Source organism: Meleagris gallopavo, chromosome Z (genome assembly GCF_000146605.3).
Source record: "Meleagris gallopavo isolate NT-WF06-2002-E0010 breed Aviagen turkey brand Nicholas breeding stock chromosome Z, Turkey_5.1, whole genome shotgun sequence".
Taxonomy (NCBI): Eukaryota; Metazoa; Chordata; class Aves; order Galliformes; family Phasianidae; genus Meleagris; species Meleagris gallopavo.
This window is the reverse complement of record NC_015041.2, coordinates 18,420,659-18,426,658: the sequence shown is the minus strand read 5'-3', so window position 1 is coordinate 18,426,658 and position 6,000 is coordinate 18,420,659. Positions and strand designations below refer to the sequence as shown.

The window sequence follows — 6,000 nt, the reverse complement described above, 5'->3', positions numbered from 1 at the left end:
AAAGTCCAGAATATCTCTTCTAAAATTTAGAAATCAAGCCATTGGTGTGAGACTACTTATCTCTGGACACTAGCTTCTAGTACTTTTTTTTTTTTTAAAAAAAAACTTTAATTTCCTTTTTCTTTCTTTTTTTTTTTTTTTTTTGAGAATAAACCAGATTACTTTATGAAGCCTACATTAAGAATTCTAATGAGAATTCTCTACTCCTTAATTTTTTCTTCCAACTTCTTTGCCTTTGTAAAATATGTCATATTGGGTTTTTCAATGAGGTTCTTCAGATCCAGGATTCCTCTGGATAAAGGCTGCCTTTATTGTTCCTCAACAAGCTGCGCTTGTGTAACCATTATTCTCCTTGCCTGCCATTTGTCCTTCTGTTGCTGGAACGACATGGTGCAAAGTGGGCACAAAGAGCTTGTACCAACAGTCACCTTTTCAGTAAAAAAATGAACAACAATGTGAAATTGTGAAGTGAGCAAAAAAAACTGAGAAAGTTTTTTTTAGAAGACGATTTCCTGAAAACAACCAGCAACATCTTATGTCCACTTCTCATCTTACATTAAAATGAAAATTCATTAGATATTTGAAAAATACAAGCCTGTAGAAACTGGCATCTGTTTACTGAGCTCCTCTGCAGAAAGGAGAGTTGTTTTATGTTTAAAAATATTAATAGATGGAGTAACATAATAGGGATAACCATATAAGAACATAATAAATTTATATAATCATTTTAAAGTGGTTCCTGATGTGATGAACGCTTAAAACACCAGGCATAAAAGTTCAGATAAGTCAATGTTCCTTAAGATTTCCTTCCCATCCATATTCCCCCCACTCTGAGAAAGTAAAAAAATTTCAGCTAACAGAAATTCATGCAATTGGTCGTTTGTAATTCCAAAAGATAATTGGAAAATACTTGTTCCTTCAAACTGTTCTTCATTCAGGTTTCTAACTTTTTAGTAGCTTCCACCCAGAAGCAAAATAATAGTATTCTCCTTCAGCTCACTTTGAAGAAGCAGCCACGCCCATCAAAATTTCTGCTTTGTCAAAAAATTTATACACCTAATTCTCTTTCCAAGTAACTGTTTTGTTTGCAGCACCCAATTTGAATTTTCTGTCAAAACAAATTGTTATTCAGTCAATATCTGCTTGAAATACAGGATGTGTAGGGTGTTTTGTAAAGTCCTAAATCACACATGTTAAGTATACACTCTTAAAAGTCTAGTAATAAAAGATAACAGCAGTACACATGTAGCAATCCGACAGATCAATACAATGTGAAAGACATTACAACAAAGGTGTGATGATGGAAGGATTAGCACAATAGAGAGGTGCTATAAAGGAAGGAAAGAAGATTTCTCATTCGCATCAGAAGATCCCAGGTTCACAGTGGAAAACTCCAACAAGGAAGAACCTCCAGAAAGAAATCTTTCCCTGTGGCAGTCAACCCTTAAATGGGGTCTAAGAGAGGTGCAGCCAGGCTCCACCCCTTCTAGTCACACAACTGAATTGCCTTCACCTATGCTCCCAGGTGCTTTCCCCAGTTCTTTCCCCAGGTGCTCAATCAGGGATTCAGGCCGTGACTCAACAGTTACCATAGAACATGGCTGCTCTAAAAGTAATGCCTCCTATTTTACTACATTGGGCCACAGTGTCAAAAGTGGATGTTGGTGGTATGGCAGTGGAGGTTGATCCTTCTCGCCAATATTCCATATGACAGATGACAGCAGAGTGGCACTGTGACAAGGCAGTGTCTGACATGGTAGTAAGGATGAAGAAAAGATATGTCATTAAATTCCTCTATGCAGAAAATAATGGCACACATTTACATTAATTGATGCTTGCTGAACAGCAACGTGGAAGACAAGACGTGTTTCAAATGGCCATGCAGTTTTTCACAGTCTCTTACTCATCGTGGTAAAAAAATACATCACTAATGATGCTGACTGTTGAAAAACAGTGTTTTACAGCTGAGAATTTGCTCCATCAAATAGTGTTATTATGCTCTTTGTATCTGTAGCAATTTCCATGGAAATAAATAAGTGTTACTTTCAGAGCTACCTGCATAGAAACATAAAAATCCATAACTGAATGAAAATTATCTGGGAATAAATAATTACTTTCTAACTCTCTGGAACACCAACCTTTGGGCCATCACCAAGGAGAGCTAAATCTCTTATCTTTGGCATTTTAATCTCTGATTAAATGGTAGACACGGAGAATAATATAGTAGTATATTTCTGTACCTTTTTTAATATGACATGCATTTTCTCTGTATCTGGCATAATAACATCCAAGAAACATGTTGAAGAACAACAAATAAAGGAAACAAAGCATTGTTAGAGGGAAGACAGCTGTTTTCACAACTTCAGAGAAGTCAGAAAATTCTGGCTAGGAAAAATACTATATTCCAGATGCCAAAGACAGTGACAGACTGATTTACTACACTTGATAGCCTGAGCAAAAAAAAAAAAAAAACTATCAATATGTAAGAGATGATACTGGTTCATGAAAGGAGAAACACATTGACAGAAACTATAAATTGGAAAAGTACTAGCTGATGTTTGTCAAGACACGGAAGTTTATCAAGTCCTATCAAAGTAGGAAAATCAAGTTGAATTCCCAAGGTGTGTAAAAAGTACATTTATAAGCTATTTAATATCTACTATCCCCATGATATTTCAATGTGTGCACCACATACTATAGATGTAAGAATAAAACATGTCAGTATATGGGCTCCCCTTACCTGCAAAGAAACCCATGGTCTGTATGACAGAAAGTGGCTGCTGTCTCCACGACTCTTCAGTCTCACAAAGGAAAACTAAAGCAAGACATACGCAGTTATCATGATGAAGTGTGAGGGCGCTACAACATCTGTTGAAAGGACAGCAGTAGTTGGATAGTTGGTGACTTTCCTCCTACAGCAAGTGGGAACAAACAAGGAAGCACATGAAGGTTTCTGTGCAGTCTGCTATTTCTCAGCTCATTTCCATAAGCAGAGGATGGGGCAAAGCTGAAGTGTGAAATGACTGTTTCAGAAACTCACTACAGCTTGTCAATCTCACAAAATACTGCCGGCAGGAACTTCAGGACCATCCCACCAGCGATGTTCTGTCCAAGGCAGAACTTGAGGCTGAAGAGCTAGTAACACTCATTGGCCTGACTGTTTTGTCAGACAGCAAAGGGAAATCCTATGTATTGTAACATAATAACAGCCCTGTTTGCTTGGGCACCTCCAACAAGCATTCTGCATGTGAAATGAACATTATGGAAACAGCTAGGTTCAGGCTGTGCAAACTATTAAAACAAGACAATGAAATCCTTCAGTTTCCACATAGGCACTTTCTTGGTCATAGTAAAGTGATTGAGTGGCATCCTTATGATTTAATTTTTATTTCAAGGTTTCATTGACATTTATTTTTAGTAGTTGCTTTCTTCTCAAGTGCCGCTGCTGCCATATAAAAGTAAAGCACAGAACATCCTTCACACGACCACCTCAGACAATTCTACATGCATACACAAATTTATCTGATTTCTTTTTGCTTAGGGACCTGGAGGTGGAGACACAAAACATGGATCATTTACTTAGCTTGTTTTGCCAGCTCATTTGTCACCTTGCTTATCCTAAGCTGAGATGAACTGATTACATGATTATGAGGAGTGCTTAAATTCCTGTGAAAAAAAAGCAACAGCTTTCTGCTGAAGGCTTGCAAATGTGTGAAGAGGGGGAGGGAAACTGAATTGTTGTACATGCATGATCCAGGGGCAATTTACATGCAATATTAAAATATATATATATATATAAGTGATCTATGTGCCAATTCCTTTTTCAGAATCCTCCAGTGCAAAACATTTCTTAGGCCAACAGAACCTTACAATATGCTTATTTCTGAGTGTATTATGTCTTTCCTGGAGCAAGAATCAGAAAAAGGGTATTCTGACACTGAATTCCTCTTTATGCATTTCTGGACAGTAAAAGGCAGCACTGAGATTCAGAGCACTATTCCTATGAGTTTTTAATGCTGCTTTTACCTAATCTGTACCTACTAATGATATCAGCCTTGAGGTTTTGCTTTCACCAATAGCTTGAGATGGTATTGGTTGTTAAGACAATTAATCAGGTAAAATTTATTTGGCAGATATACAAATAACAAATAAACATTCAGCAGAGCTGTCCCACTGGACCAGGTCTGATTTTTTTTTACAGAAAAACAGTAAGCTGAAGATAGGCACAAAATGCAGATGGTCTTGCAAGCTCTGCCAAGTCTTACTAATAACGCATCAATGACAGAAGTTATGAAAATTAATTTACCTACTGATAATTTTATCTCTTTGAAGACTCAACAACTGCTAATAAATCTTCTCACACCAAAGACTGGCTGACTGATGCAAAGTTCAGAACCAGAAATACAAGTGCTGCATTTTGAAAATTCAGTATATAATGGAGGTCTGGTGTCATCAGCAAGAACTTCAAGTGAAATAAACAAAGCACTGATATTTCTAATCAGTTTCCACACAGCAAAGTTTTGATGAAGTTAGAAAAATGAAAAGGCTGTTCTATTTGTGTTAGAGGGATTTTCAATGTGCGAGAATGACTCAAGTTAAATGAACATGTAAAATTCTTCAATTCCTTCAAAATTCCAAGCACAATCAAAAACTACAATTAGCATCCTGGATAACCATGGGTAGGTTATGCATGCCAAAGTCTTCAGTTACTCTGCCTCATTAATACTGCTTGTTGCTTGCTGGTTAGCTGTACAGTTGTGGCAGCAGATGTACAAAACAACTATTCGTCATTACAATTTATCTATCAGAGAGTGCTGAGGGTGCTGGAGGAATTGACTACCAGGTCTTTCTATCACTGTTTCTGGTCAACCATAGAGGTCCCAGAGGATTGGAGGCTTGCCAATGTGACTCTCATCTGTAAGAAGGGTCATAAAGAGGAACTCATGAACGACAAGCCTGTCATCTGACTTCAGTGGCAGGAAAGATGTGGAACAGTTCATCGTGAGGGAGATCACATGGCATATGAGGGACAGCTGAGAGATCAGGCCTAGTTAGCATGAGTTCTTGAAAGGAAGGTCCTGCTTTACTAACTTGATCTCCTTCTATGATCAAAAAACCCATCTAGTGGATGAGAAAAAGGCTGTTGACGTAGGTGCCTTGATTTCAGCAGAGCCTTTGAACTGTCTCTCCACAGCGTTCTCCTGCAGCAGCTGGCAGCCCATGGTCTGAACAGGTGTACTCTTTGCTGGCTGTAGGGCCAGGCCCATGGAGTTAAATTCAACTGTTAACAATCACAAGTGCTTTTCCCCAGAAGTCAGTACTGGGGCCCATACTGTTCAGTGTCTTTACTGATGACCTACATGAGGGCACTGAGCACACTCTCAGTAAATTTGTAGATGACAGCAAGGTAGGAGTAAGTGTCAATCTGCTTGGGGGTAGGAACATCCTTCAGAGGGATCTGGATAGCTGGGCTGCAGACAGTGGGATTAAGTTCAACAAGACCAAGAGCCAGATCCTGAGGGAAGGATAATGAAAGAAGCAGGAAAATCAATCCTATAAATACATGGCTGAGAGGCTGGTGCAAATGCAAGAATTTTGACTTCTTTGACCATGGGGCGGTTTACTTGGCACTTTGTCTGGTGGCTGTGGGTGGGACTCACCTATCTCAAAGGGGGAAATGGATCTACCCCAGGAACTGGCAGGGCTAGTTAAAAGGGATTTAAATTAGGTATGAAGCAGGAAGAAAACAAAGCTAGGCCTTCTAGGGATGAGCCTAGAGGAATGATGATGGGACTGGGAGTAATGCAAGTGGCTCAGCTGAAGTGCATCTATACCAATGCACACAGTATGGGCAACAAACAGGAAGATCTGGAAGCCATTGTGTGGCAGGCAAACTATGACTTTCTTGCCATTATGAAAACTTAGTCGGATTGGTCCAACAACTGGAGTGCTGCGATTGATGACTACACGCTCTTCAAAAGGGACGGGCAAGGAAGGAGA

The 6,000-nt window shown here is 39.0% G+C and overlaps 1 protein-coding gene across 1 annotated transcript in view; it reads right to left on the bottom strand.

Moving 5' to 3' along the window:
- The window catches only part of IPO11 (importin 11), a 137,996-nt gene that overhangs the window by 43,605 nt on the left and 88,391 nt on the right, over positions 1 to 6,000 (bottom strand). The gene's annotated exons all lie outside the window — the stretch shown is intronic.